Below are 22,910 nucleotides of genomic sequence, written 5' to 3' on the forward strand. Positions count from 1 at the left end.
GTTCATGATGTCAAACGCGTTCTTATCGATCAGGGAAGCTCGGCAGAGGTCATGTACTATGACTTGTTCAAAAAGCTTGATCTCCCAGAATCAGCCTTGCAACCAGCCGAAGTACCCCTCATTGGATTTAACGGAGCACCCGTTTGGCCACTAGGTTGAATCTTCCTGCCCGTCGTCGTTGGCTCGAAAACATTGAGCGTCGAATTCATCGTCGTCAATGTCCCTAGCCCATACAACGCAATTCTTGGCCGAACCTGGCTACACGGCATGCAAGCAATCGCCTCAACCTACCATTAGGTCGTTCGCTTCATCGGCATCAATGGGAGACAGGAAGATCTACGAGGTGATCAAATAGCCTCCAAAAAATGCTACGTCTCAGCTGTCCACAATTCAACCAAAGCCAAGCAAGTGCAATGGGTCGAAATTCCAGACATCACCATGATCGACGACGTCGGCCAGCAAGCCGAAGACAAAGCAGAAGAAGACCTCGTCCAAATGCCCATCAACGAGGATGGCTCCCGATTCTTCTTGATCAGCTCTTCCATCAGCGAGACTGATCGCGAAGAAATGTTCCAATACCTCAAGAAGAACGTAGAAGTTTTTGCCTGGACCCCCAACGAAATGCCGGGGGTCGATCCCGATTTCATCAGTCACTCACTCAACATCAAGAAAGACGCCAAGCCTGTCATCCAGAAGGCACGACGTTCTGCAGCCGAGCACGCCGACGCCGTCGTCGAAGAGGTCAAGCGCCTGCTGGAAGCCAATGCCATCCAAGAAGTACAATACCCAACATGGCTGTCCAACACTGTGGTCGTTAAAAAGAAAAACGGCAAATGGCGAGTCTGCGTGGATTATACCAATCTCAACGACGACGCTTGTCCAAAGGATTGGCTTCCACTCCCGAAGATTGATCAACTTATGGACGCAACGGCAGGACATGCTCGGCTAAGCTTTCTGGACACCTACCGTGGCTACCACCAAATTGCCATGAACCCCGACGACATGGAGAAAACTGCTTTCATCACGCCTTATGGCATCTTCTGCTACTGCGTCATGCCCTTTGGACTCAAGAATTCAGGTGCAACGTTCAACAAAGTAATATTCAAGATGTTGCAAGAACAAATCGGCCACACCGTGGAGGCTTACATCGATGACCTGGTCATCAAAAGCAAGAAGGAATCCAACCACCTGCGAGACTTGGCGGAAGTCTTCGAAATCCTCAAGCTCCACAAGCTTCGACTAAATCCTGAAAAATGCGCGTTCGGGGTAAGCGCTGGGAAATTCCTCGGACACCTTGTCACTCGAAGAGGTATTGAGGCCGACCCTAACCAAATCAAGGCTGTTAAAGATTTGCGCCCACCAAGGACAATCAAGGAAGTACAAAGGCTCACCGGGATGGCAGCGGCTCTAAACCGATTCATCAGCAAATCCTCAGACAAGTGCCATGTATTCTTCCATGCCTTGAAGGGAAAAAGTCGACGCAGCTTTGAATGGACCCCGGATTGTGACTCCGCTTTGGCCGAACTAAAAGACTACTTAAATTCGGCCCCGCTGCTGGTAAAACCTAAGGAATTCGAAACTTTATATCTCTATCTCACCATGTCCGCTCACGCAACCAGTTCTGCACTTGTACGGCGGGAAGGTGCCGATGACAAGCCCATCTACTTCACAAGCAAAACACTCCTTTTAGCTCAAACTCGTTACCTTCCACTTGAAAAGTTAGCCCTTGCTCTCGTTTCAGCGGCTAGGAAACTCCTGCCCTACTTCCAATCACACCCTATCATCGTCTTAACAGAACATCCCCTCAAAAGCCTCTTTCGAAAAGCTGATCTGTCTAACAGGGTCTCCAAGTGGGCAGTTGAGCTAGCAAACTTTGATATCCGTTTCGAACCACGAACGGCAATCAAAGGACAAGTACTTGCTGACTTCATTGCTGAGCTTACTCCACAAGACACTGAACTTCTTAACACATCCATCCCAACCCACACCATTGAAGAGCATCAATTGATGCCGAAACCTTGGCACCTTTTTCAAGGTGACATCTGGCGTCTACATGTTGACGGAGCATCCAACAGCAACGGAGCCGGGGCCGGGGTCGTCCTAGCCTCCCCCCGGTGGAACACTACACGAAAGTGCTATCAGCATCGACTTCCCCGCCACCAATAACGAAGCTGAATATGAAGCGCTCCAAGCTGGCTTACGCTCTGCGGTTGCGATGGAAATTTCCAACCTTGTCGTTTACTGTGACTCTCAACTCATAGTTAACCAAGTACTGGGGGACTATGAGGCCCGGGATCCGCGGATGTCAAAATACCATGCAACCGTGGCCGAACTAATCACCCACTTCCCCAATTTCAAGATCGAACAGATCAACCGCGAACACAACGCGCATGCCGACGCACTCGCTGGCCTTGCCTCAGCTTCTAAAGCCTCCAAATTCCAGACAATCAGTTTCGGCAACATCGACCAACCAAGCTTTAATGCCACTCCAAAAGCTCTCAACATCGAACTCGGCGAAAGCTTGATGGACAAGATCATTGCGTTTCTCAAACATGATACTCTGCCGGCAGACAAGAAGGAAGCTTATCATATCAGGAACAAAGCCGCTTATTACTGGCTCTCTGAAAGCGGCCAACTCTACAGGAAATCTATCTCCGGCCCATATCTCTTCGTGATCCACCCAACCCAAGTACCCGAGATCCTCGCTGAACTTTACTCAGGGAGTTGTGGCTGCCACTCCGGTGGCCGTTCACTTTGCCAAAGAGCATTGAGTCAGGGATACATTTGAAAAAATATGAAGAAAGACTGCGAAGACACAGTTCGCAAATGCCGACCATGCCAACTTTTTCTCCCATTCCAAAGCAACCCGCCCAGAACCTCTCCCCCATCACCAGTCCTTGGCCCTTTACACAATGGGGGCTTGATATCGTCGAAAAATTGCCGACAGCTCCAGGAGGATTCAAGTTCTTGATCACCGCAACAGACTACTTCTCCAAATGGGTAGAGGCCAAACCCCTTGTGACAATCACAGAGGTTGACGTTCGTAGATTTGTCTGGTGAAACATTGTTACCAGATTTGGAGTCCCATACGCAATCGTATCAGACAACGGAAGCCAATTCGTCGGTAAAGACCTCACAAGCCTCTGTGTGGAATTTGGGATACACTTCTTCAACTCTACCCCAGCATACCCCCAAGGGAATGGACAAGCCGAGGATACAAACAAGACCGTTTGCGCCGGGATCAAGCGTCAGTTAAACTCCAAGAGAGGAAAATGGGCTGAGGAACTACCACGTGTTCTATGGGCTTACCGCTCTACACCCCGGCGCTCAACCGGCCAAACCCCCTTTTCAATGGCATTCAGCATGGAGGCGGTAATACCACTCGAATCCAAGTTCCCCACTCTGAGAACCGAGAACTTCGATCCAAAAACTAATGAAGCGGCCGTAGAACAAGAATTGATCTTGGCAGAGGAAAAACGTGACGACGCTCAAATAAAACTCACCGAGTACCAACAACAAGTAGCAAGAGGCTACAACCGAAGTGTTCGAACCAAAACCTTCAAACCAGACGACTTGGTCTGGAGAAAGGTGGTGTAAGCTAGCAAAAAGCAGAAATTCAAACCAAACTGGGAGGGCCCCTTTTGTGTTGTCAAGATTGCTGGTGAAGGTGCTTATATACTGGAAGACATGACTGGCAAAATCCTTACCAACCCCTGGAATGCGCAGAATCTAAAGAAAGCCAACATGTAATGAAAAACCCCAACAGTGTGCTTCATGTTTGGCCACCAGCTATTCTGCTTTTTTATCGTTAAGCTTAGTTATTTCAGAATTGGCTTCGGCCAAAACAACGTCAATTTCTTTATCATTGGCTTCAGCCAACATCTTTTTTCAACTTGTATTTCACGTTTCACAAAGTAAAAGACGTATCTTGTTTGACAATCAATGTCTTCTTCTAACTGTTATTTATCTTTCTTACTATAAAACCATACTCGGCATCACCCTACCAACTCCAAACGTTGACTTCGGTCACACCCATAAACGACTGTTACGCCCCTGCTTCGACCACTATGTCTGCCCAAAAAAGCATAAACTGGACATACGGTCCACCAAGCCTAGAATACATAAACTGAAATTTAGGCTTCGGTACGGTTTGGCAAGACACAAGGTTGGCCAATACGCGGTTATACAAACAGTTCAGTAAGAACCTCCCACCAACATTTAACAGCACCAACTTTCTAAAAACTTGGCGAGGAACTAACACCATCCCACCGAGCCCATACCACGGTTAGCAGGCACCTATTCAACTCTCATGTTCCCTAAAAACTAAGTCTCAAATACAAATCTATGACAACAGCTCAGCACCAACCCCTTATCAAAAGCTAATCCTACTTTGGCCAACATTCGATTCCTCAACCGAATCCAGACCAAAGTGGGGGCTACAGGATAACTACTATTCCAATAACCAGGGCTCGGCAACCTATCACATCAGCATCTCTTCTACAGCCTAGGCTCGGCTCTCATATCACTATGCGTTGTTTAAGGCTCGGCAAAAACCCAACAACTTGATGAAGCAGCTTTTACCTCGCTCCATGACAACCTAACTCAGCCGACCCCAAACCAAAGAAGTGGCTACAGGAAAACCACTACTCTATCTACCATTTAAACCAAGCAAGCCTATTCAATCAGAGGTCATACAGAATATCAATCAAAGTTCGGCAAAGATGATACATTGCAAACACAGAAGTCAAAGTCATTCATTCAAAAGAAAAACAAGTATTGCAGAAAAATTCTAAGCTGGGAGATACTGCCAAGTATATCGTTCGGTGTCAACCCCCCATAAACTATTACATCTGGCACGATAAAATCCAAGCTCGGATCCGCCCAGCCCAACAAAAATTTCAAGTTCAAGTTGAAAAACAACAAAGACAACATAAAAGAAAGAAAAATGGTAATCTCCTACTCATGCTTGAGCAGTATCCTCTTTTGCAACATCAGCATCGGCCTCGGTATTTTTGTCAACATTCGTTGGCTCCTGCTCAGCGTCCTCGGCCACATTCTCAGTCCCAACCTCACCAGTCTCCTGTGCAGCAACCCCGTCTCCACCATCGGCATCATCCCCAGAAACATTCTCAACATCGTCATCACTCTCAGGGAATTCCTCAGGTGGAAGTGGTGCGCACTCCTCTTCAGTGTATGGGAGAACAAGCTCGGGAACAACAGGTGCTGGAATCGACTTGTACAAATTGGAGTCAGGCTCCAACTGAAGAGCGTTGGCAGCAGCAGCCACGCCATCTTTGTAACCCTTCCTATAAGCCACGGGCGCCCTCGACTCCACAGCCTCATTAACCATCTTTCGAGCATCTCGCATATATTCAGCCCTGGCTCGATCAAAGCCGACCTAATATGCCTTCTCATCAACTTCCTTCATCTTCCTTTTCTCCCTTCTCAGAATGTTGGCAAGTTCACGCTCAACCTTCTTGGTTTTTTCAGCAGCCTCATCTCTCTCTTTCTCAAGATCGGCCACCCGAGCCTTAGCCACCTTCAGACCGTTCTTCAACGACTTCATCTTCTCACGCTCAGTCTTGAGATCATCACGATATCGAGAGCGCTTGGCAGAGACAAGCTCGGCTTTGTTAGAAGCTCGAAGCAAAGCTTGGCCGGCCTGTAAAACAAAGTTAGATAAAAAATAAAAAAAAACAATCAAGCTTGGAAACAAACCCAAACAAAGTTGCTAAGAAATCAGGATCAAATGTACCTGAACAAGGTACGCACTCGCGTGCATCAGGCTCGGCTGAAGGTCTTCTGGTATCTTCTGCATATCGTTCGGTAAAGCCTGACCTTGAAGCATCGCAACGGCCAAACCATGCTCCAGCTTGACACTGTCCTATATGGAAATCACTCTGCCTTCGGCTGTGGTGAGCAAGGGGGCAAACTCCTGAACAGCAAATGGTCCAGCCAAATAAGCAGACTTCTGAGCCGCCCTCGAACCACTAGCAGCCGACGATTCAGTCCTCCCCTTGTCAGTCGGGCGTGGAGTCGGCGGCTTAGTCGGAAAGAAGTCGTGTGTAATTTTCTGTCTCTTTTCAACGGGCTCGGACGCATCAGACTCCTTTTGCCGAACCACTGCGCCGTCCCTGATGTTAACTCGAACAACGTTCCTTCTTCCCATCTCCTCTCCAAACTCGGGAACAAGTGTTTGAAGGGGAACACTAATACCTGGACACTCAGATGGCTGGCTCTCACGAAACCAGAATTCGGCTGGCTTCCTAAACGTGGGGAATTTTACCCTCGGTTCCTTTTCTACCACGCTCGGCTTTAAACGCTTGCCAACTATGGTTTCCTTCGTGCCCCTCTTCTGTCCAATAGCTTTCTTGCTCAGAACGGCTCCTCTCTCCCTCGTCTTGAGTTTCCCCTTGTAAGAAGGAACGTAACCGAGCAGCGTCGGCGCGTCCCTGCAAAGCTGTGATAGGAGGATCTCTACATGCTTCTCAACGGACAACGACTGCTAGGTCTTTGTTATAGCTCGGCGATCTGTAGAAATAAAAACAAATAAATGATTTATTAGAAAAACAATACGATACTTCACGTTCGGCAAGGTCGAAGAGATCGTGCTACCTTTGAAATCTTTAACCTTTGGAACGCTGTGCCTACAGTTAATCTGATCATCGAACTCGAAGTTACCACTAACCTCGACGTAGAAGTTTGCCCATTTGTCAGTATCGGGCAACCCATCTATTAAGGGCTCCTTATCTCGGCGCGTAGACAAGTACCTACGTTCGGTTTGACCATGCCTTGACATAATATAAGTATGAAAGAGGTCGGCGACGGTGAACTGAAGGCCGTGCAGCTCTTTCAAAGCAATCACGGACATTACAATCCTGTAGCTGTTGATTGCAAAATAATGAGGGACAATGCTAAACCGAGCCAACAGTTCCCTTAAAAATGGGTGGAGTGGGAACCTAAGCCCGGCTTCGCAAATCGCCGTCAATGGAACCGTAATGTGCTCGGGGTGGTGCTCTCTTTTGTCCCTAATACGGTTGCTACCTACCTGGCAGATAACAACGTCATCAAGGACATTGTAGTCTCGGCAAAACTTCTCGTATTCACCTTGCTCCCCACAAAAGAAGTGGGCGTAGGGACAAACCTGACCCCTCTCGTAGAGGTCGGCAACCTCCCTATCCTCGGAAATATCCCCACTAGGATTCGATCGGGCCGAAGTTGAGGTCTCGGCTTGAGAACGAAATCTGGATTCGGCCTCGAGCCCAAGATGGGGCTCGGGCTCGGAATGTGTTGATTTGGACAAAGAAATCTTGGGTTCGGTAAGAAATTCATCATCGGCATACACGTAATTACGCTCGGCATTTGAATCCTGAGAATCGTCAGACATATTGGAGGCTATGGAGGAAGTTTGCCGTCGGCTCCTATGCCTTTCCAAGTACTCTCAGATTATCAAATCTCCTGAGTCGTCCCCTGAGCTTTCGGAGTCGGAAGAAATATCTATAACCGGGTGAGCCAGACCTATTAGCACATAAAGAAAAGAAGTGAGAAATCTTGTCGTCTGTAAAAGACAAGGATTCTACTACGTTCGGCTACCCTACTGGCCCACCTATATTGTACCCTATAGACTCAAGCTCGGCGAGTACTGGCGTCTTGGTTGGCAGGCATGGCTAGTGGACTCAGCGTCGGGCAAAGGCCAACTTTGGCCTTGACTGGGGCTCGGAAGAACAGGTTGAAGATGGAGATGAATATATTGTTCATCTCCAGGAACGCGTTATTCATGTAAAACAGAAAGCCCCAAAGAACTCCCAAAAGCAAAAAGGAAATGCATAAAAACTGAAGAAAACAAAGGAGTAACAAAAATCGAAGCATACCTGAAGTTTTCTGGGTGATAGGATGATGGTTCAAGGATGAAATCGAGATCAGAAGGTGAACGGGCGCGAGAAGAAGCTCTGGCAATGGCGTTCTAGAGAGAGAGAGGGTTCGTAGCCTGTCTCTCTCCTCTCCTCATCCTTATATAGGCGTAGGGTTTGGGATTCGAAATTCCCGCCCGTTTCTGCACCGCCGAACCTAGGGCCAATCAATTCTGGATGCGTGGCAATGATGGGACGGCCTTGCAGAGCTTCACACGTGCCACTTGTCCTCGCGTCAGCCGTACCCAACCAGAGGGAGACACCTGGCGCGCACCCATTGGGGCTCATCTGTGACAGTTGTTGAAGAATCAATGAAGCTCGGCCAAAAACCTAATCTGCTATTGATCCCATTCAGTAAAAGGCAGGTTCGGCCGTAAGATCAAACATCATTCTCCACCACGCGCTCGGCGACGGCGGAGATTGAGGGGCTATTGTAGCGGACCGAACGTAACCACCAGCAGCTGGCCGCCACTATCTTGTCTGAACTAGGGTCGGCTACTGTCCGAGACTCATCTGTGGAGAAGATTCTTCAGGGAACTCTTGCACCGTACGTAATTCAAGCTCGGCCACCATTGGTGGCGCACTTGTCAACGTGTTCCGCGCACATGCCGCCCATCGGGCTCGCCCGTATACCAGGTTCGGCCAGGAACGAGGTTCGGTTACATGCAAGGCTCGGCCACCCGCCGTGCCACGTGGCCCTTCACATGACAGAAGCGGTTATGCTAGGGGATAATGATGAGCGCACATGAAAGGTGCCAGCTCGCGCCAAAACGGTTATCAAATCTATTCTGTGAGGTCATGATGACGTCATCTGGCTCGTGCAAGGCACATGACGATGCTTGGAGAGCAAGTCGGGGAGACTCTATAAATACTGGAGGATGATTACTTTGGAAGGTACACACTTTACACTACCTAAAAACCCTAGCTTCTCACTTGACTCTCGGCATATTCTCATCCTTTCGCCGGAGGGCCTTGCCGGGCAACCCCGGCCAGGTCTTAGTCGCGCGTTCACTGTGCAGGACTCGGAGGGAAGAGAGGAAATCCACGAGCCAACGGAGGAGGGTTGCAGATCAACGAATCATGGGCCACACATATTCTACGTAGAGTAAGCGGTTCGACGTATTCTACCATTTTTCTTGGCGGTAGGGCGGCTACGGAAAAGTAAGTTGACGATCGGGCGGAGTGACTTCCTACGGTAAGCTTCCGGTAGTTTCGGAAGAGAAAGGTTTCTCTCGAAACTACTTCGTGACTAGAACTTCTAAACTTTATGGATCGAAAGGGTGGTTTAGGATGAGTTTCTTGAGGATCTTAGGAAGAACTCAAGAACACTCGAGAATAAGGAAGAACAAAGTAAGAACACAAAGATTTTCTAGAGAGAAGTTGGAGGATTTGAAGGTGTGAGTTGAATGGTGAATGGGGGGTGCTATTTATAGCCAAACTAACTTCTATTACCCAATGAATAAAATTTTCCCTAGCAAATATTGTCCAATGGTTAAAAGGGAAAATCATGATTGAAAGCCTTCCATGACTTGTCAAATCCAATCTTTAGGCATAAGGCTATAAAATCAAGTAGGATCTTAGGCTTTCTAGGTAAATCTAGGTGATCATAGTCTAGGGTTGGAAAGGTTCACAATGCTCAAAAATGGTAAAAAATGTCCATCTAGGGTTATAACTAGGTGAATTGGTAGTTCGGTTTCTTCAACTATTCGGTTGGAAGCTAATCCTATTTGCCAAGTAGGATTTCTAGCCAAGAAATATAATTTTAAAGATTTTATTTTACTCCTTAGGAAAATATATAAGTGCTTCTATAAGCATAATTATCTTTAGAAAATGACTAGATTGTTTGGTGCGAAAAGATATAATTTTATAAGTCTCAAGTCTAATTATGATGGATTATTAGAAATAAAAAAGTAAGTTTAAAAGCAAATCCAGGTAATAAAAATAAAATTCAAATTTTTAACAAAATTTTTATTTACCAAAAAATCAGGGTCGTTACAGTTATCACCTGCAATCCGGTTCAACGTGACAGATCCAAGTATATTGAGATTGACAGGCAATTTATCATGGAAGTATTGAACAAGGATTTGATTTGTATGAAGATCAATTGGCTCATGTATTCACTGAAGGGCTGGGTCGTACAGACTTTCAACCCATTACATGCAAGTTGGGCATGAAATAATAGCTATGAACAAACTTGATAGGAAGTATTATGGTATTCCTTATAAGGGCATCTTCTCCCATTAAGTGATAAAGGAGCTGGGGGATGTTGTGTAGGTCATGTTGTGCACAGTCGGACCGTTGATCTCGAAAATCAATGGTCTGGATTGCTGAACAGTTGATCAATGATTCGGGTGTGCACAGCACCTCTCCCGGGTTTGTGATAAAGAGACAACCAAAATTACTAATGAATACATCGTTTCTACAATTATAGATAGATGATCATGATAATTTTTTTTCATTTATTGCTTCCATCTCTTTGAGCAAAAAAGAGAACAATATAGAAAACAACAAGAAGAAAGAAATATAGCCCAATAAGAAAATAGTTTTTTAATTGAGGTATGATTTATATCAGCCGATGTGGCCAGAGATTTTTAAAATGGTAGAACTGTAGAAGATTAAAATATAAAACTCCATCAAAAGAATACAAAATGCTAGATAGTTATCTTTTTCAAGAAGAGAAAACAACCAATCGGGAGGCCTAGCTTCCCAAGTCCGTGTACCAAAGCCTCGCAATCCATCTTTCGCCAAAGAATCTGCCACTCCATTAACTGACCGACGAACTAACACAATTTCACGGCTCCCTACCTGTTGCATAACCCTTATAATATCTACAATCACCACCTCAATTTCTGCTAGCACACCATCTCATTTCATAAAATTCGAACTAGTTGCTGCGAGTCCCCTTCCATTATGATCGGACCATAACCCAGTGATATTAAGAACTCAAAGAGTGCTCGCCATGCCAACCTTCTGCACACAAAGCTAATCCCACATGCCCCAAGTTTATGGATCGTGCCGCCACAAAATTCCCTTCAGAATCTTTTACAACCGTACCTGCTCCTGCCCTTGGCTCACCATTAGAATTATTTTCCCACGTCCCATCCACATTTACTTTCAAAATGCCTCTCATTGACCATTTCCAGCTTGTAACCACTTCCCAACTCCTCGATCCATTCTGTTGTTTACAATCACCATCAATCCCCATCACCTGAACATATTCTGTAATGTCTTTGGCTGCCATAACCACTACTTGTCTCAGGTCTAGAACATCCCCATTAAACAATGTTGCATTCCTACTTTTCCATATATGCCACCTAATCATCGTAGCTAATGTTAACATATAGTCATCACCCGATGCATCCAAGCAAGAATGGAACTAACCCCATTCATACTCTGTATGTAGCCCAATTGCGATGACTTCCACATTATATGTGCAAATTGACATTCCAAAAAAAATGCGGAAACATCTCACAATCCACCTTACAATTCAAACATGACATCTCCTTAGTCACTCTCCTTCTAAATAAATTATCTCTAATTGGAAGAATACCATTAATACACTTCTAGATAAAATGTTTAATTTAATTCAGAGTAGGGAGAGACCATATCTTGTTCTACGCTTTTTTGTCAGCCTCCCTCGTGTTTGATCCACCACCTCCCTTTCCTGATTCCCACCCTCTCCGTTGAGTGTGAGAGCAGTCTCATAGCCTGAACTAACCGTGTACATCCCTTGCAAAGAAAAGTGCCAAGCCCAGCGATCCTCCATATTAGAATTCGAGAGTGGAATAGCCTGAACCAAAGCTGCATTCTCGGGATGTAACATTGTATGAAGCAACTCAAATTTCTGCTTATGTGTCCCTGTATCAATATGATCACAAGCTCTCATTCCGTAACATTAATAGGGCGAAAACCATTGGGCCTTATAGATGCCCCAATTTGGCTAAACAAGTATTTCGGATCCCACCTTGGGAGCCATCCCCATGATGAATAGGATAATAAGTGATTGTTGTGATTGACTTCTCGTGAACCTAAGGGACCCTGTGAGTACTTTTAGCCACTTAAAGGACCTAATCTAAAGCCAAAGAGCCTTTTTAAACAGAAATATAGTTTCCAAGTAAAATACATCTGCTAGCCGCTAGATCAACCTCACGGCCTCTACTTCTTTCATTCACCCGTGGAATCAATGTATTTGAAATCTCTGTGAGATCATTTCCTTGGCAGCCGCCAGATCGTTTTGCCCAGAATTCTGAAATGTTCTCCCTTCGTTTGATCCGAACTCGAACCCTAGCAGCCATGAAACGTTGCTTCGGGGCTACAAAAATACTTCCGAATAAGAGATCTCAAAGCCCTAAACTTCCTATTTTATTCGAGCATTGTGATTGGTTGAAGTGATGCCACCCAATGCCTATATAAAGAAAGCCTTTGGGTTTCGAAATTAAGGTTCAATGCACTCTCTCCTACCACGAAACTCTGCAAAAATCATCTCTCATACCTTCTCTACAAAAGCCCAAACTCCCCATGAGTAGTCGTAACCTGAGTGATCAAACCCCGAAGTACCCATCCTAGTTCTTAGGGTTTCAAAAAGGAATTAACCAATCACCCTTAATCCAAAATAATCAAGCTACCGAGGGATCATGGTAGTGAGGCTCATGGGCCTATAGTTTGCTTAATTTATGCGTTTTGATTCAGTAACATTGTCTTTAATTTCTGCATAGTCATTTGTATTTTGGTTTGAGGAAGAACACCGGTCGGGACTTCATTTAGCTGGGCGATATATAAAACAGTGGAATTCCTCGGCCATGTAATCCATTCGCTAGCCGAGGAATCCATCTGCTGGAACAAATCTTGTTTTTGTTGATTTTTACTACATGCGGTTTACTTATTGTTCTAAATCATTTATTAACTATTTAACGGCTAATAAACGGTTTATGTGTAGAACTAAATAAAGCAAATATTGGGATTTTTTTTAGGAAAAGCAAGAAATGCATATAATATAGGAGAACAGAGTGCAAATTAACATATTACAATGGGAAATACAATAATAAATACAAAATAGAAGCTATGTAAGTAAAGCTTGAAGATTCGAAGTAGCCCCGGTCAAAAATGGAGTCCATGCAGCAGTGGCACAGGTGAAGGGAGACAACTCGCCCGCCTGGCTAGAGACTAGGTCAGATGGACATCCTTGCAATCAACTTTGGTTATCCTGCAAAAAATTAACTTGCATATTTCTTGACGAAGGTTGCACAACAAAAAGTTGTCTGCATGCAGTATGGCCATAAGTTCTGTTTGAAGAGGGGTCGTGCTAAAACAAGAAATCGAGGATGAGCACAGTGGGATAGGTAGGGGGATGTGGTAAATGCGAACAGAGACCCATTTCTTCACTGCTAAGATGCCACAGGCGCACTTCCATATGAAGACTTTTGTGCGCTTCGAAAGGTCCAGGTTCCATACAGATTTCCAAACATAAATTCCTTTGTGAAGATGTGGGGGCGAACCTTGTTTCGGAGGATAGTGACAGTGGAAATCATAGAAGCAGTGGTAGCCCAATTTGGTGGAGTAACGCCCAGAGGTCGCGTGAGGCCAAACCATAACATCAGCACAAGGTGTGGTAGGTAATTGAATGGACAAAATGCGTGGAATGATAGCTTGTGTGATAAGTTGACGAATTTTGGCCATGTTCCAAGAAGTTTGTCGATGGGTAACCGATAAGAGACTGGAAACAGTTTGGTTAGGAGCACCTGTGAAGGGTATGAGACGGTTGAGAGGAGTCCAAAAATTGGGGATACATTTGTCAGAGTAGAGATCGATGGAAATTTGGCTTGTGATTAGATCTCGGCTGTGGAGGGCTCTTCCAGGCCCAAGATGAAGAAGGGCTAGGTCAGACATGAAGAATGCTCGAGTGGGAGCAGTATTTTGGTAAGAGAATTTGGGATATAAGAAATGTGGGATCCGTGAGGAGACGCCATTGATGTTCCATAGGCTAGGGTGTATAAGATCATCAAAGTGTGGGATCCGTGAGGAGACGCCATTGATGTTCCATGGGCTAGAATGTATAAGATCATCATGATCAGCCATGGATTCAACCTGGAAGACATAAAACTTACTAACTTTTTGGAGGACAGTAACTGGACCTTCGAGATGCTAGTTAGCTGTGATAGCCGCTTGGATGTCATCTGTGGAGAGTTGACGGTAGTCCACGAAATGGCCAATGAAGCAGCCGAACCAACGTTCACCTTCGTGGTGGATGGAGGGGAGGTGGAGTTCAAAGACCTCGGATCCCACTCGTGTGTGGGTTGGGTGTTGCGGAGGAACATGGGCATGAGGAGGAAAATTCATTCCAGCATCAGCCATGAAGGGAGTGGGGCGGTTTGGGTTTGTGGTACCAGATAAGAAAGAGAAGAAGTAGGAATAGTGAGGCATGGTAGGAGATTGATAGAAAAAGTATAGAGTAAGGCATATAATTAGGGTTTCAAAGTAGGGTTTGAGTCTGGCGTACGAAAACGGCCGTTGAATCTCGAGAAAAAGAAACATTTCACAATCTCAATGAGGCACAAAGCATCGCCTTGATTAAGGAATCAAAAAAGGAAACATGAGGGAGTTAAGATGGCATGTGATGATGAGCTGCCACTGCCTAGAGGGAGATTTCTCAGGGTTAGGATTAGTGGCTTAGAGACATTTTGTCTAGAGAGAAAGTCGAGAGACTCATGAAATTGGAAGCCTTAGCCATGTTTTCTTTTCCAAATATTGGTTTTTGTTTTGAATGATTATGGACCGGTCTCACGGCCGGGCGAAGAGAGGTGCCTAACACCTTCCCCTCATTGTATTTTTGGCTCCCGTTCCCAGAATCTCTACTTGTTTTCTTAATTTTAATAAACTAAGTGACAGCTCTATTTAGCGGTAATCATTATCGTGTGGCGATACTCCTAACCATGGGTGTAACGCCCGGATTTTGGATACGTTAAATAAAACATTTTTATTGAAAAATAAACTGAGTCAGGCTCTTTATTACAAACAAGCTTAAAAAAGAAGTACTTTTATTACAAACGGAAGGGAACTAAGGTTCCTAACTATAGCTCCACTTGTTCTTCCATCACAGCTAGCTCCTCGGCTTCGAAGGCCTCCAAGGTGTAAAGTTCACCCTGTTCATCTATGAAGTCTGACATATTATACCGGTGTCGCCACCAATATAATAGGCCAGGGTCACCAAAAAGGCAACACCGTGAGCTTAAACGCTCAATAGAGTAATCCAAACCCTCTAACCCTTAACTTATAGACGAAAGATCATAATAATAACAATTCTACTAAGATCATGTATATAATCTCAACAAGTAAATCACATTCCTTACTCAACTAACGTTTTGTTCATTATTTAGACTCATCGTAGACCATGTTTTTTTTTTACTTCACTTTCCTTTTTACCAAAAACTCCTTTTTAACTCACCCAACCTCGGTTCCGCCGCGCCGGTCTCCCGAGTATCCTCACAATGGTTCCGCCGCGCCGGGTTCCCATTGGCATACAACCGCATTGGCTCCGTACCACGGATCACCAAGCACACACCCAACCTCGGTTCCGCCGTGCCGATCTCCCGAGTATCCTCACAATGGTTCCGCCGCGCCGGGTTCCCATTGGCATACACACACATAACTCACATAATGCACCCAAAACCGGTCATTATGTAGTTTCAAAAATATTTCCTCCCTCGGATACACACATTTTCATCTTCGTTAACACGCCCTAGGTGCCATGTCTCTACTTTCTTGATTCTCGTGTCACGTTATCATGCATAGACTCCGTGGTGTAGGACTTTTCCACATAACAAACATTTATAAATCTCAAAATGAATCCAACAAGATTATCCAACTTTAGACTACATAACATGCTTGAATCACAACAACGAACATCATGCATTTCATATGCTCTCAACAAAAGATAACCTTATCTACTTTAAACATAATGATCAAAGTTACTTTCTATTGAACTTATTTTAGAGTTATGATACAAAACTACTTTATATTTGGGATAGTAGGTAAGGATAACTACCGTTCTTCTTGGCGGTGGTCGGCTACGAAGATTTGGTCGTTGGTTTTGGATTTCGGCGGCGTAACGGCGTCGGTTTGCTTCGAAAGGAAAAGGGATGTACTTTCTTTTCCTAGAAACAACTTTCTAACTTAACTAAGCTACTTTAAAAGATCTAAAAGTGGTTTTGGAAGGTGGTTTAGTGGTTTCTCTCAAGAACACTCAAGAACATAAGAAAACAAGAACTTTGGAAGCAAGAACTCTTGAAATTTCTAGAGAGAAGTGAGAGCAATGGTTGAAGGTGTGAGTTTAAGCTTGGAATGGCTTGCTATTTATAGGCCAAGGCTCCTCCTCTCCCTCTCTCAACCGAATCTCTCTCTCTCTCTACATCTTTGATTTCTTTCACTTGTCAAGCTTGATTGAAAGCTTGATGGGTTAGGCCATGGGGCTATCTAGGCTTGCATGGCTAGTCTTAATACCTTGGATGGGATTTTTGGAAGATATGTTGGAAAGGAGGAGACATTGGTACAAGATTCTTGGTTTAAACAATTGAAAGTGGTACAAAGGAGGACAATGGTGGTAGATATGGAAGATATTCATCTTCCAAGTTTGAAAAGATGAAGAATATCAAAGTATAAGTCCCATCTTTCTTCTCCTTCCTTCTTCCTTCCTTCTCTCTCTCGGCCTCTCTCCTCTCTCTCTCCCTCACGGCTCTCTCTCTCTCTCTCTCTCTCTCTCTCTCCTCTCTCCTCTCTCTCTCTCATGTACTAGCTATATACATATATATATGTATGTACTAATATGTAAGAACACAAATAAATAAAAGGGTACTTTGGTACTTTAAAATCTAAAAGGATTTAAGGTCAAGATTTACCCTTTAAACTAATATAAAGGTACGAGTATTTTAATTAATATAATAATGTACTTTTGTACTCTTGGGAATCTTAACAAAATATTAGTTTAATGGGTTAAGTACTTAGTTGAAAGATGAGCTTATTACCCAATGGATAATAAAATCCCTAACGGTTAATAACCAAAGGATAATAAGGTACGAGTACTTTAAATACTAAACTAAGTCTTTTAAAAGACTACATGTCCTTTTGAAATTTACACATGTGTTTATATATATGTACTTAGCCAAATATAATAAAGGGAAAGCTTTTGTCCAATGGGTAAAGATTACCCTAACGGTTATTGTCCAATGGACCAAATTTACTATGGTACTTTTATTAGAAAAAATAATTAAAAGTACTTTTCAAAATAATTATAAATGTCTATCATAGTACTTTGTTTAAATCTTTCAAAATCCTTTTAATATAAAGAAATGGGTTTCTATTATCCAATGGATAATAGTTCCCCTAACATTTATCGTCCAAATGGTAAAGAATATAACCAAAACAATAAAAGAAAAATAATTAAACAATTACTAGTCTAGGGTTTGAAAGGGTTCAAAAGGTTCAAGATGGGCAAAACGGTCCATCTATGGTTAGGGAAAAGTAACTAGGTGACTTTCTAGTTTGGTTACTCCATCAAGCCGGTTAGAAGCTAACTAGGCTTGCCAAGTAGGGCTTGAAAGTCAAGAAACGATTCTTGAGGGCTAAAGTGTAATTAGGGTTTCTAGTCGAGGAGTAAGATGATAAGGCGACCAATCGCTTAAAGACCAATCGCTAATAATTAATATGAAAACCATCGAGCAGTTAAGAGAAATTACGAAATTTCGAATAACAACGAGATTTTTATTGAATGAAAAATCGGAGTTGTTACAATGGGAATATCCACAATTTTGGTTTATGAAGATAAAACGAGTAACGAGGATATCTGTGTGGTGATTTCCATTCAGGGAGGTGTCCACAGCCCTTAGAATCAACGGATCATGAGTAACCCTAAACCTTCTCCCATTACCAATATCGAACATTAGGCCATCGAAAACTAGAAACGGTAAAAAAAATACTCCATCCGTCCCATTTTGTTTACTCGCATTTCCTTATTAGACTGTCCAAAACTGTTTGCAATTTTCATAATTAGAAACAACCAAAAGGATAATGTTCCAATTATACTCTTTTTAGTTAAGATTCTAACACAACTACTAAAATAATTGTATTGTTCTAAAGGATAATATTTTTCATCCAAAGCCTTTAAGTCAATAAATTGGGAGAATTCTCGTAATGAGCAAACAAATTAGGATAGAGGGAGTGAGTACATGGAAATCGATTCATGCATTACATGTAGAACCAAAAAAAATTGACCTTCATAGTATGTAACATGCTTGGAGATGACACTATATTGTCTTACTTTCTAAATAATTGCGGTGTATCTTTATCCCCCAATAAAGGCGTTACCCAATGAAACCCGAAACGGTTCAAACATATCATAATTTTTGTAATTTTCTTTGACTATGTAACACCTCCACACCGAGATTGTTAATCTCGTATCTTACCGGCTGGTATGTACCGGATGTTGAAAAAATGGTAGATTTGTTCAAATTTTTTGGTGTGCCTCAATATGAACCAAATCCATTTTAAGTGTGAATGAAAATTATCTCATTATGGAAATTGAAAAAGCCAAGGGACGCGCGTGCGTGCTGTCACCGAACACCTAAACTTGACCTAGGTTGCAGCTAAGACTTTGGATTCGTGGGCCCGCGACCTGTGGTTCGAGGTCTGTAGTCTGGTCTAGGTTGGTGTGGAATTGATTGTGCTTTATTGGGTCTGAACAGTTCACGTGTGGATGGTCCTGTTATGGAATCAGTTGTGCGCAGCTGATCATAGAGTTAATAGTTGAATCAGTTCTTTCTCCAGAATTGAATAACCCCAAATTCAATTTCCCATATTGAATATTCCGTATTAAATTCTGTAATGAAGTTAGAGGCTCCCCATATTATGTATTGATTGAATTGGCTCATCCTCCTACATCTATATAAATGAGTTCTGCTCATTTGTTTCAAGACACCAACACCAACAACAACACAAGCTCTTTTACTTATTTTGCAATATTGTTCTTTTTGAGAGAGAGAGAGAGAGAGAGAGAGAGAGAGAGAGAGAGAGAGAGAGAGAGAGTGAGTGAGTGAGTGAGTAGAGACACAAGTTGGTTTGACGGGCAATCTATAGTGGTGCTCTAGCGGCTGAGTGGTAACTGAGTCAACTTTGAAAGACAAACACCGACATAACCTCCAGCACTGGTGAGGCGACGAATTTGTCTTAAGGGCACCGTGGAATAACACGGGTCTCGGTTTGCAATTTCTTGTTCCTTACAGTTTATGTTTTAGATTTCATATTTTTGTAATTTGTGTTCTTGTTGTAATTCCGAAACTTGTTATTTCCAGAAATAATATATTTCATTATTTGATTTTCGCATTGTTTTCTCAAATCAGATTTGTGTGAAACCGATACCTTGCATCTCTATTACTGTTTTGGCTCTAATATCAGCAAGTACTGAAAAATTCAGCCAATATCGGGTGATATGGAGGTACAACAAGAAACAAGATTCTGGACACCATAAATACAACCAAAAAGACATGATAGCCTAATGGTCAACTCTCTCTCTCTCTTCAATGAAGACTCGCCTAACGGTTTGTCTTCGACAGTAGTTTCCCCCCATGTTGATGAAGAGCCGCAGTTCTTCCGTTGGATTACAAGCAGAATCTAATACGGCACTTATTGGGTTGGAATAGAGGATCGGAGTGCCTGCTCCGTTGTTAGATGTCACGCCCCGATCTCACACGACCCGAGCACGTGAGTTCAAAAAAATAAATAAAAATGGAAGAGAGTGTTTGTTTCAAGGGCTTTCTCAAAATGGTCAACACCAATAAAAAGAAAACCTAGGAGTTTTACCATAAAGACTAATGAGGCTTCCCACCTCTCCAACAATAGAAAAATTACCTATAAGCGTATTCACGTTCAAGTTTTTGAGAGAGTCAAAATATGTGATTAAATTTATTACAAACTCAAAAGAATACCAAGTCACAGGACTTCCAAAATCTTACCATCAAATTAGTGGAATACAAGTATATCAACTAAGCTCCCAAAAAAAAAATATAACAAATCAAAAACTATCATGTCTTCGGATCCACCGCCTTACCTGAAAAAGGTTGGATTATACAACATGAGTCAACACTCAATAGGAAACGTGCTAAAGGCAAAGATAAGAGAACGCAAGCAAAATTCACAATACATAAAATAATTTGTTCATGTCTACTTCTTTTTGAATACATCAATTCGTGAGTATATACAATATTGTAAGAAAACTTGCATTTTATTAAACCTCAAAAGATAACCATTGGATATATCGTAACTTAGAACAAATGAATACATAATAACTTTTACTTCTCAAGTATCCAACAGAAATAATGATAAAAATAATCCGTTTAGATAATAATCCAAATCTCCAAATACCAAGTTATAACCAAACCACGTAAGCTCATCTCATCTCATATATCCAAAATCCTTCAAACATAAAACACATCAAATTATAAGTCAATAGGAGAAAATAAGAGCACATAAGATCGATAGTCCAAATTAACAAGTTGTGTACTAATCCTAGGCGACTGATCAGGTCCCTACTCATCCAAATTTATGGGCTACTAACCCAAAGGCCGATGGAACACCTTATCCCGCGCGGGTTTACGGACTATACACCGACTGATAAACTCATTATCCATATGCTTCCGGCTACACAACAAGTACAAAATGGTCAAGTCAACCTCCAATATGTGGCTCACTAGCCCAAATAACAAGTACCAATTCCAAATCATTCAAAACTACGAGAAAGATCGTACAATCTAGTCATAGTCTCAACAAAGTCATAATCTAGAATCCCGATTTACGTTAGTAAAATTATCATCAAATCAATATATAAGTAGAGTCATTATCAATTGTGGTGTCCAATTACAAGAATTGGTTTAACTTTTCTCTCTGTATGTATCAAATCATCACATATTAGATCATCCTTTACTCAAACCACACGATCCTCAAACCGGTCCAACATACTAAAATTTACATAATCTAGTAAATAATCATCAAGGTCTTTAATCAATCGTGAAAATTCAAAACTCATGTATAACACATGCTACACATAGTCCACAAATACTTTAAACAAGACATACTACGCATAAATCACCTCTACTTGGAACATATTAGGGTTAACTTAAAATTGAAAAGAAAAACACTATAATCACAGATTTTTAGGTGTATCTCACTATACTTTCCCATATCAAAGCATTTAGCAAGATTCCTACCTCAAAAGAGCTGAATCCCGAAATGCTAGGAACACCAAAGTTGGCCGAATGCGACATTGTTGGGATAGATGCGTAGCCCTTTGTCCGTAGATCACGTCCTTTTCTTCCCTTTTTGCGATATTCTCGAATCTTGACATCCAATTTTGGGATTGAAGTCTAGGGTTTGGGTAGAGTTGAGAGAGAGAGAGAGAGAGAGAGAGAGAGAGAGAGAACGGGAAAAAGGGAAAAAAGAAAAAAGAAAAAAGAAAAACAGAACTCCAGAGAGTTCTCGGCTGACTTCAGCCTTTTAAAGTGCAAAATTGCACTATGGCCCCTTCAAGAATTAAACTATTGTTCCATCTTCTATAATGCTTTGAGTCATTACACTAACACCCATAAAGCTAACAATTAATAATAGTTAACCCTAAAGGCTTATATTAAAAGAAACTCCATCACATATGGGCCCCCCACGCACTTGGTCCATAGCACACAACTCAAGCCCGATCAACCAAACACACATACACACATATATGCACATCTATATAAAAAAAATCCATGCCTTACTTAATTACTAAATATAATTAATTACACATAGCCACATTAAATAAAATAAATTAATATTTAGGACGGGTCTCTACATTGGACCTGTGGACTTTGACTGCGGCATGTCTCAACAGTCACTAGTAGAGTCAATGACTAAATTATTGACTTTTGGATTGCCATGTCGCAGGAGTTTACAACGTCTCCGCAAAGGTTCCTATGACATGCCTTCTTGGCCCTGGGAATTCACCAGTGACAGCATTTCCCAAGCTTTTGGGGATGTTTAGGAGTGTCCAACATAGGCGACTCGAGTTCCATCCCTTGGTGGCTGGAATTCCCTTCCTCAACCCTGTCCCTACTTGTGGATCAGAGTTTGTTGTTCTTTTATTACCGCCATTATTAACGCTGAGAGAGAGAGAGAGAGAGAGAGAGAGAGAGAGAGAATGAAAACGAGATGATATATAGTACACACTACTCGTTGATAGCTGGGAGTAGTATAGGGAGCGAAGGCAAAAGGTTAGAACGAAATATTAAATTGTGAGCAATTCCTCTTTCCCTTGTTGTTGCACAAAAGAATTTGGAGTCCACAAATCCATTATTCTTTTCAATTGTAATTTTTTCGATTTCCGTCAAACTAGCTTGTTTATAAATATCAACACTAGCACCCCCATATTCAGCCATTCCCACCGCCCACACACCTCATCCACTTCTTTATTGGTACTCACGCTCTTGTTCATACGTAATAACCAAGGTGGTGGTAGATGGAGGTGGTGGCAGCGGCGACTACCATATGCAACCAGCTAGTTGCAAATGGAACACAATGTATGGGGGTCCAGTATTGATTTTTGATATTTGGGTTTTCTTGATTTCTATGGTAAAGGTTTAGAATTTGATAGTGATACCAGTTATATGTTGGATTTGGATTAATTTTGATTTGATACTAGTTATTGGACTAAAGAGCCATGTATTAGAGGTTGTCTTGGCCATTTTATTCTTGTTGTGTAGACGGAAACATATGTATAATGAGTTTTCTGTCGGTGTATAGTCCATATACCCGCACAGGATAATGTGCCCCATAAGCCTTTGGGTTAGTAGTCCATAAATTTGGATGATATAGGGATCTGATCAGTCACCTAGGATTGGTACACAACTATAATAATTTGGACCCTCGATTTTATGTGCTCTTATTTTCTCCTACTTGAGTTTAATATTTCGATGTGTTTTGTATTTG

At 42.6% G+C, this 22,910-nt stretch overlaps 1 long non-coding RNA gene across 1 annotated transcript; it reads right to left on the bottom strand.

The window, feature by feature from the left end:
* Window positions 1–19,805: 19,805 nt before the first annotated feature.
* On the bottom strand, window positions 19,806–21,764 carry LOC131326717 (uncharacterized). The gene is made up of 2 exons (XR_009200086.1): window positions 21,161–21,764; window positions 19,806–20,004 (listed from the first exon to the last, which is right to left on the bottom strand). It is a non-coding gene; the product is annotated as an uncharacterized LOC131326717 (long non-coding RNA).
* Window positions 21,765–22,910: the final 1,146 nt, after the last annotated feature.

This window comes from Rhododendron vialii, chromosome 5a (genome assembly GCF_030253575.1).
Source record: "Rhododendron vialii isolate Sample 1 chromosome 5a, ASM3025357v1".
NCBI classification, from domain to species: Eukaryota; Viridiplantae; Streptophyta; class Magnoliopsida; order Ericales; family Ericaceae; genus Rhododendron; species Rhododendron vialii.